This window comes from Neolamprologus brichardi, chromosome 12, assembly GCF_056152115.1.
Source record: "Neolamprologus brichardi isolate AB-2024 chromosome 12, ASM5615211v1, whole genome shotgun sequence".
NCBI lineage: Eukaryota > Metazoa > Chordata > Actinopteri > Cichliformes > Cichlidae > Neolamprologus > Neolamprologus brichardi.
In genome coordinates, this window is record NC_142115.1 from 25,987,073 (window position 1) to 25,997,466 (window position 10,394).

The window sequence follows — 10,394 nt, forward strand, 5'->3', positions numbered from 1 at the left end:
ATATTATTCTCAAGTTTCATGTGAGTATACAGCGTAATCCTCCTCTCTGTTGCGTTTATAAGGCAAATTCTCCATTTTAATATTAAAAGTTAAACCTTCTGGTATTGTAACACTATACAGACTGAACTTTTGAACTCCTGTTGGTTTGAAGTTTTTCACTCAGATTATCTTTTTGTCTGAGTTTGAACATGAACATTGTAAACATTGTACAGTGAGGGCAAAAGTTAGGGATTGACATACTAGTTGAAAACTTTTAATTTATTTTTAGTCATTAAATTATGCACTTTATGCTCAGTTGTGGTTCATATTGTATTGCAGAGTGAAATTTGTGTACATGTATATACTGTATGAGCTTTGAATTCATTTGCTGTGGTAATGTTATATCTGTAAATATGACTTGATGTACAAGAAAAAAACTGAGTGGAAATGACTGAGAACTTCTGTCTGATAAGAAATATATATGTCTACATTTATGATGCAGTTGTAAAGGAACACTAACTGTTTCAGAGCAAACATCGCCTTTGACATGTTGTCATATTTCATTACCATAAAGCAGAACTGCTTAATACGAGCTTTCTTTCTCACAGTCACATTTTCCTTGTTTATAGTTAGTGAGATCATCTCATGACCCCCATTAATTCAGACAAATGACCCTGAGAAAAGCGTGCTACCACTTTTCCGAAGTTTATAGATAAATAAACACAAATGCGATTATTGCTAGTCTACAACAATCTTACTGAATCTTGATTGTGTGAAAGACACACACACACACACAATAAGAGGAAATCAGAGGTCTTTGCTCTGATGGAAAAGAAAAATCAGGGGTCTCTGGAAGCAGAGGTGCCCCAGAGCACTTCTCTCCTGAAACAATAAACACAATTGAAAGCTCCAGTTCACTGCAATTAAGCTTAAACAAGCATTGCAGTGGCTTAAGCAAACACCTCGACTACAAGACGGAGTGTGAGAGGATCCTCCAGACTCTGGGAACAAGACGCGTTAATTTAATTAAACTGTGAAAATCAGGATTGTACCGTAGCGGGAGATGGTGATACGTGGAACATTAAGGAAGATTCTCAGTAATTTGATCATCTTTGTTCACCAGAGTCTGCAATACCCAATTAAATGTATTAATGGAAAAACAACAAGATTGATATCTACCATCTGGGTGAACAGGTGCACAAGCACAGCCTGTACAAATGTTCAGGATTGCCTCGATAACTCCAAACAGGCAAAAGTAAGTGGTGACGTCTTGATGCATTCTCAATCATCCAGATAAGTAAATCTCCAAAAGTTGATTCTGTTCATCTGGACGTTTTCAGTGGGAGAAACATTTCGTCACTCATCCAAGTGACTTCTTCAGTCTCAGTTGACTGCAGCTTTCCCCAATCGGTCATTATGGAAATGTACTGTTTATAAGACAGAATCAACTTTTGGAGAAGTAAGTGGTGAGATCATCAGCTTTAAATTTCAGCTGTGAAAGAATATCTCGGTGATGCTCAGAGAATTTGATCTCATGTGATGCACAACTTGACATGTTGCGTAAGCGGCAAAGCTGTGATGCTGCTTTATGTCAGCGGGGTCCTCTAGTGACAGTCTGCACACTGTCACCTCTGTGCTCATTGATAAACAACAGAAAGCACCGGTTGCTTGACAGTGTCTGCTGTCGCCCTCGGTTAAGGAGGAAATTAAACAAGACGAGTCTGAAAATATGTCAGAGCCAAAGCGGAGCTGAAGCAGGTCTTAGTGCAGGAGCTTCATCCCTCGGGTGATGGCGAAAAGAGAAATGAAATGTAATTCAAAGGGAAAATATGATCCTCTGTGGTGTGTTTGGAGCCATTCTTTTCACATCAGTGTGACGACCATCCTTTCTCCATGTGACATCAGTGAAGCCACACAAGCTAAGTGCTAATCTCCTCTTTTGTTACAACAATTACATTTTTTAAATAAAGTTAAACATACAAATACAAATAGATTAAACAAACAAATGGTATAAAAAATTAAAATACACTATTGTAAAACAATATTTTGATGAGGTAAAAATTAACCCGACATCAAAATATGGACAATAAAATAAAAGACATACAAATTGAAACATAGACATAAAGTTACAATATAATATACAACAATTAAAATATTTTAATTTCCACATAATTTTAAATGGCTTACTAAAAAAAATACAAAAATATATTTTAACAAAGTACTGCTGTCTGCATTACCTTAGGCTATATTCCAATAACATATTGCTTTATACAATCACTTAACAAGCAAACGATCCTGGCTGGGATCTTCTTCAGAGTCCTGATTGACTGTGGGGGAAAAAAAGAGAGAAAAAATGTGGTATTATTATTATTATTATTATTATTATTATTATTATTATTATTATTATTATTATTATTATTATTATTATTATTATTATTATTATTATTATTATTATCATTATTATGAAGGGGTCTCAAAGTTATATAGGAATTTGTTGAATGTAAGTTTGTTTGTCTTACGATTGCTTGTTTACATTTTATTTATTTTATGCTGAGAGCACCTCAACCTGAATCCGTCATGATGCCGATCATTTGCAGGCTGTATTATAATATCTAAGTTAATAAGAACAGCTGATGTGAAAATTGAAAGACATACTGGAGGTGTTGGATCATCAGTCCAAAAATATTAGCAACTGAAAGCAACTTGACAAATTTCAGTCTTCAGAATTTTTTGTGTCAGTTTTGATTGAGGAGGTTTTTAGCTTTGGTTAGCTAATACTACAACACAACATTTTAAATTCATATCTCTGGCTGGGATCATGATTGTGGGGTTTACTGCCTGCAATGTCAAACATAAAGGGCCTGATCTTTTCGAGTGGTAGCAAAAATCTCAGAGCTAATCAGTAAATGTTCTGCAAAACGTTTGCACGTGCATACCTAAAGATGACGACATTTTATTTGATATCAGTTAACTGACTTCCAGCTAAAGCCTTGTTTTTCATACTTAAGACATGCTTTTTCATGCTTATAAGTGAAAATAAAGAAATACTTTAGTACTTCTTCTTAAGATTTCTTTCTTTTTTCCCCCCAAATTCTGATTATTATTGTCACATTTCATTCCATAGAAGACGATAGTGTGAACAGCTCCAGGGCAGAAATTTGTTAGGATTGGGCTCCAGACTGTGTTAAATCCCACACAAATATACAGAATGCAGGGCAACTTATTTCAAAGTTTTTTAAAACAGAATTATTTACAACAGCAAGTTCCCATGAAACCAGCAACTAGTAACTTTGATCTCTGCTGTTATACAAGCAAATAGGAAAAACTTAACCACATGAGGTGACCTGTTAGGCAACAGACAGTGGAAAAAAACAACACAGTATGTCCTCCAACATATTTCTAAATCAGTTTTGTTTTTTTTGCCAGGTCGTAACACATGGGAAATGAAATACTTCAACAAAATAAAAGTCTTACTGCAGTTACTTATCTGAATACAATAAATGTTGCTGGGAAACGTTTTACACAGTAGACAAAAAGTGTGGAGTAACAATGAAAGTGTTACACCATGTGTTACTGTTGCTCCTCTGTGTCTGTGTGTTAGTGTGTGTGTGTGTGTGTGTGTGTATGTGTGTCTATGTGTTTGTGTGTGTGTGTGTGTGTGTGTGTGTGTGTGTGTGTGTGTGTGTGTGTGTGCCATGTTTGCATATCTTTGTGGGGACTAACAGCCTTTATGGGGACAAAATCCCCGTCCCCGCGGGTTTGAAAGCATTTTTGAGGCTACGTCCACACCAATGCGTTATCGTTTGAAAACGCATCGTTTTCTCTCCGTTTTGGCCTCCCGTCCACACTGAGACGGCATTTTCACTCAAGGAAAACGCAGCGTTTTGAAAACGCTCTCAAGGACGCATACATTTGAAAACAGTGCTTTCGCCTGGCAGTGTGGACAGCGAAAACTGAGACTTTTTGAAAACGATGACACATTTTAGTCATGTGATGCAGTCAAGTGACCAATTAATCTAAGATAGCAGAGGGCATTATACAGCAGTAGTTTTGTTTGCTCTCAATTTTGACAGCCCTATTAAAGATTAATATCAGTTTGTACATGCTCCAGACAGCTTTTCTTCAAATTCTGTAATTCTCACTCGCTTTTGCAACTTTGTACTTTTGTGTCACTCCATCTCATTGTTAGTTCATTTTTTTAAAAACTGTGCTTTCCTTGCCATTTTGCTGCACGTTTCAAAGAGCAAAGTAAATAAACAGCAGACAGAAATGAGGCAGGTCGAATCAACTTGCGTTTCAGGCATGCGCAGGACTGGAACGTAAGTGTTTTCAGCCGTTTCAATGTGGACGCACAACTCACAATAGTGAGGACGCGGAGCGTTTTCAGACAAAAACACAGTTTTCAAATCTATCTGGGCTAGTGTGGACGTAGCCTGAGACTCAAAATGTGGTTTAAGTGCCAGGATTACAATTAGGTCCTGATTAGGTTTAGGCTAAGGGTTAGGGTACGGCATTCTGTTTTGATGGTTAGGGTTCAGTTAAGCAGCTAGGGAAAGCATTGTATCAATTAGATGTCCCCATAAAGATATGAAAACCCGACTGTGCATGTGTGTGTGTTTGTGTGTAGTCCCCAGAGTCACATTTATCAAAGAACAGTAGGTCATTCCTGCAAGTTTAGAGTTCACAGAGTCAGTAATTTCCAAATGTGCATTTCAGATGAGCCACAGACCACCCAAGATTTGCTTTATTGCTTGTGCAAACTTCATATTATTAAGGAAATTAGCTAAAGCAGGTCAAATGTAATAATAGCAGTTAAAATAAGTGAGTCATCGACACTTGTAGGGTTGTTTATCTGACAAAAAAGTGTTGTTTTTTGTTGTGTTGATACAGCCTTAAACTAATAGGATGTTCAGTACTATTCATTCCTCTTGTGTATTTCCAGCTACTTTGTCACCACAGTTTTAGAATTTATCAGTGACAGATGTCACCAAATTCCTGGAAGGATATTGCCAAGTACAAAGAGGTGAAAAAAACTAAAGAGACAAATATGTTTGCCTCAAAAAAGGGGGGAGCTAGAGAGAGAAAAGATTAACCCCAGGAGGGAAAAAATGCCAAAAACATCACACAAAAGCATGAATGCTGGTAACAATGTTGTAACAGTGTTGACCAGTTACATGGGTTATGTCATAGGCACTGCAACATTCACCACAGAAGTGTAAATAAGCCATAAAGATGGCAGGAAGAGAACAAAGACAGGAAGTAAAAATACAACATGAAGAAATAACATTCACAATAAAACAGGAAGGGGTAAAAAGAACATGGAACTGTCATCCTGATTTATCAACACTACATTTATTAATGAATAACTTCAAACAGGTAGTCATTTATTAAATTTGAAACTTACAAAGGGAAACAACAGAAACCAGCCCAGTAGTCCAAACATAAAGATTGTAAAATCTTTGCCATGGCCAGTAAAAACCTTCAAACTCTAAAAATAGCACCACATCACTGAGAAATGATTTATTAAGACAAAGTTAAGTGTCTATATTTATATGTGGTTTAACCCAAAAAAAATGCAATACTAGATTCTTGGCTCACCGCTTCAGGTCATCAGGGAGGTGCTCCAACAGAAAGTCACATGTTCACATACTGGAAGCTAGCAGTGCTTCCCAACTCTCACCGTTGTTTCTGCCAACTCTGGGGCCTCGCTTAATGATTCTTGCAGCTCTCAGCTGGGTTTTTTTTTTCTTAAGTCACCTAATATAAGTACGTTTCTCTGTTGTTTTTTAAAATAATAATTATAAATGTGGTTGTGAATCACAGAGAATGAATGTCCTGGTGTTTTTCTCACAGTTGCCTTGAGTGTTGTTATTTAAAAATATGGCTATTTTGTGCTGGATACAAGCTGAAGATTTACATGACAAACTGTTGTAAATTTGTTTGGTTTAAAAAACAAGTGCTTGTCACATTAAAGCCTGTCGAGGGTATTACAACATAGCAGGCACCAGAAAAAAATAGTGTAAATGAAAACAGGTTTTGCAATTTGTAGAGCAATCCTCTAGCCATACTGACTGCTCTAAATGCTTTACCCGTTCATACAGAACATCATTTATCTTCCCTCTTCACCTACAGCCAAATTAGAATCATCAATTTCCTAACACATCTTGGAGATGCTGGCAGACGGAGAATATGCCACCACGGCACCACCATACAGTCCAGGTTCATTTATGTGCACAGTGCTGACATTATACACAGACATTATCTCTGCTATCCTCCCCTGTAAGTGTATTATTCACACTGATTTATTTAATCTTTACGTCTCAGTTTATTATAGGAGACAACTTTCGCTGTTCAGATTCAAAGACAGCTCCCTGTCTCAGAAACCTAGGCACATTCATGAGGTCCTTTTGACTTTGACCAGGAGTCATGATTCCACAATTTCACTACAAACAGCACCGCCAGGAGCGCCTTTGCTGTTTTTTCCTACTTTCACATGGCTCTGCAAAGTGAATTTGACCCCTAGGGTCAAACTGTGAACACGCAAATTTTCTGGACTACAGTGTGTGATACCACGCATATGTTTTTTGGGCCTCATCAAGCTAAATGTTTCTTGGATACCTGAAAATGTAAAGGTTGCTGCTATGACATATTTTAGAAAATCCAGAGTACTTTGCAGAGGTTCATGTGCAAGTCGTCAGAACAGAGACTTTTTAAAAAGCCGCCCAAAGACTAGTGGTAAGGGCGAGTGGACAGATTTAAATAACCAAAAATTTTGGAATTTTTGTCGGGATGCACATTTCTGATCACACCTTGTAAATGGTCCTGTCCTTGGGCTAACAGATGTAACAAATTGTGTCAGTTCAACACACTACATCATACTTCAGTTTAAGATCAATAAGTCATCTTAAATATCGCTGAGTATATATTAATGTTGGGTTAGAGCTTTACCAGATGATGGTACAGGGTTAAGTGATTCAGATTTGAGGTATTTTACCATGATTTTTAATTTATCTGGCTTTCTTCAGGTTACTGTGATTCACACAAAAAAATCTGCTAAAACTTTGAATCACTGCAAATGGGCTCTTTAAATATCTGTTGTTGCTGCTGCACTAGCCGACTATTTGAAAACCATCTGTAGCTTAAGTAAGTTGTGTCTCTGAGCCAGCAGCATGCATGGGAAATTCTGATGAAAGGTAGCTTATTCTAGCATGATTTAGTAGATGGTTCATTTAGGCTGCTGAAATAGAACAACATCCACAGGTCATAAATCTGCTACTTTATACCAGTTTGGAAAGGTTTATGCAATCTTCAACTTCAATAGGGCAAGAAATTAGGGAAAAGTGCACCCCTCTGTATTTAATGAGTAAATTACTCTCAAAAGAGTACCTAATAGGCATGTTATTAATCATAATAAGTGTGTATTGCATGTGTTTTTTGCTTGTTTCTATGTGCATTTATGTGTAAATGGGAATTGCCCGCACTGCTCAGGTTTTGTGCTCTTGTGATTCTTGGATTCAGTTTCTTTTCTTCTCACCAAAGGCAGTGAAACAGTATCCTCATTTCAACTGCCCGGAACGGGGACCACTAATTGTTGATGGCACGGGTCAACATTTGTGTAAGTGCTTTAGCAGAGACTATGTATAAGCATGCTCATTTGCACACACTGTATCAGATGTCGCTTCTACGTGCGCTTTCAGCAGGCCCCCCCCAAAAAAATAGCAAATAAATGATGGCATGAAGCAGTGCAGATGTGGAGCAAATGCATTTATATCAAATCTGTTTCTCTTTTGCACCCACACAAATTTCCAAACCATTCTCCGCAGAGGAAAAGAAGCGCTTTCGTAATGTAATTCTTATATCCTTTCAGGACATTAAATAATTAGTTAAAAAAGCCAAATAAACAGAACCTTTGTGTCAGTCGTCCAACAGTTTTCTGTAAACTGGATCGAGTTCCTTGTAGCATTCAAATACGAACCCAGAAAGGCTTTTGCAGATAAACAGATTGAGTCACACATCATAGAATTCATACTAACTATTACGTTAAGCATGATGATTTCATTTTGAAGTAAATAATTTATTTACAGAATTTATTAACATTTTATAAATCAGTATTTACCAAACTGCTCCCTTTTCTGGACAGTTTTTTTGTTTCACTTTGCTTTTCCACCCTGAACCTCAACACTTACTTACAGCACTTTAAATGATGCATAAAGGGGTTTTTGGTTAATAATTTAAGTTGTGAAAGACCAAATATTTGACATTACATTGGAAAAATGGTATTCCTGTGTATTCCTGCTCCATGATCTTTTCTTTGGTACGCCTCTTTTTCTGACACTCACCTCTGTAAGATCTAATAAATACAAAACACCATCATTTTCTTTCGTAAAAGCCACATCTCACCCTGAGAAAGTAATCTCCTTGAAGTACCCATATCCTAAATGCTGAAAAATAACAGGAAGCCCAGACTGAAGGTTGAAAGATGTTGATTAAGTAGAAGTTTGAAATAGATACTAAAGCTTATGTAACTATCTTCAAAGACCAGGATGTCTTTCTGTCTGGGCTTTGATGCTGACAACTCCACATTCTTCTTGTTTCTGCTGGTGAAGTCACAAACTGCTCAGAGCATGAAAACATACTTGTGATCGTTTTTTCTAATATTTGGAACAGTTTTCAATAAAAGACAATTACTTTGGGGCAACCCAAAACTAAAAGATAAAGTTAAATTAATACCTTTCTTCATATGAATGTTATGAAGTGGCTTAACATTTAGCTTACTACTACAGTTAATAGCTATCAAATAAACCAGCGCCACCATCTGATTTCATTCTCAGATGTTTGAAGTTGTTTAGAGGACTAGTTATATGTGTACAAATACCGGTTAAGTTGGCTACCTTTTCTTCGTCACTGATTCTGTTCATAATTTTTATGGACAGAGTTTCTAGATCTATCCAAGTGGTGGAAGGCTTCCACTTGGGCGGACTCAGAATCGTCTCTGCTTATTGTGGATGCTGTGGTTCTGTTGGATTCATTGGGTGAATGCCTTCAGCTCGCACTGTCCTAGGAAAGCCTTGGTGTTGACAAGCTGCAGGAGGTGGAGGAGAGGGAGGTCTGGGCTTCTCTGCTTAGGCTGCTGCTCCCACGGCCCGGCCCCAGATAAGCAGAGGAAGGACCTTTCCAATGACCTTTTGTGAAAAGTATCAATCATATACAGGTCTACTGCTGTCCTCGATAACTCTAGCTGATTGAAGCTTGTATTGTGATACTAAGTGGGATTGTAAAAGAGAAAATAAAACCTGATGTGAGTTGTACTCAAAAATGTTCTCGCCCAATTTCTGTCATAAATCCCGCTTTTAAGTTTATATATACTTGATCCGTGTGCAGATGGTCAAGAGGAAGGAGATCTGATGTAACCATGACAACTGAGTTTTTTAGGGTTTGTTTTTCTTTCTTTCTGTCTGTCTGTCAGTGAAGACAATGCAAAAAAAAAGAGGAAATGCTGTAGAACGGTATCGTTAATCAAATCAATTGAAGTTAAGTCAGTTTTTATCACGAATGCTTGCATCTGGTGTCCTCAGATACTGTGACTGTGTTCATAAAAATTATGAACACTTGCTTTAAAGTGTTCATAATTAATAATAAGTATTCAGTTTGTTTACTTGCTAACATCCAAACATGCTGCTAAATGCTGCTTTGGTGCCACTGATGACTTTAGACCAGGAGTGGGAAACATTATTTCTCAGGGGCGTGAACTGACAGATAAAGCATGCAAAGAGTCACAGCTAGGTTAAAATATAATGCACACAGCGCTGAATAACAAAAGAATAAGTCAAGTCAGTGAAAGACTTTTCAAATGTAAACACTCTTAACTTAAAATAAACCCACTGAAGTGCTCCATCAACCTTTAATCCTTTTAAACTGTTACATTGTTTTCAAACTAGCATTTGATAAACTTTAGCTTTTAGCATGTTATGCTCAATATTAAGTTGTGCAGGGTTATGACTTAATGACTACAGAATTGAATTCATTGCATATTAAAGTATTTCATTATCGGTACATTAGCAGTGCAGCACTTCATCATTTTCCACATATACTGTGTATCATGCACACTGTCCCGCTTTGTTGATGTTTATCATTAAAGATATTTTTAAGTGAAACTGTAGTCCAATGTTCAAGCGCAGCCCACAGAGACTGGGCAACGCTACCCCAGGAGAAATGAGGAATGAGGGCTACATTACTATAAAAATATTGGCCACTTTAAACAAGAACATCTGTGTGGGTGGACTGTGAGTGTGCAGAGGCATTAATTGTTGCAGACAAAATGACAGTTAGTGATTAAGCACAAAGTAGAATTGATTGCTAAAATGAATTTAGTAAAGCACCAGATGGGTAATTATATGAGCTCTCAACAATGATTG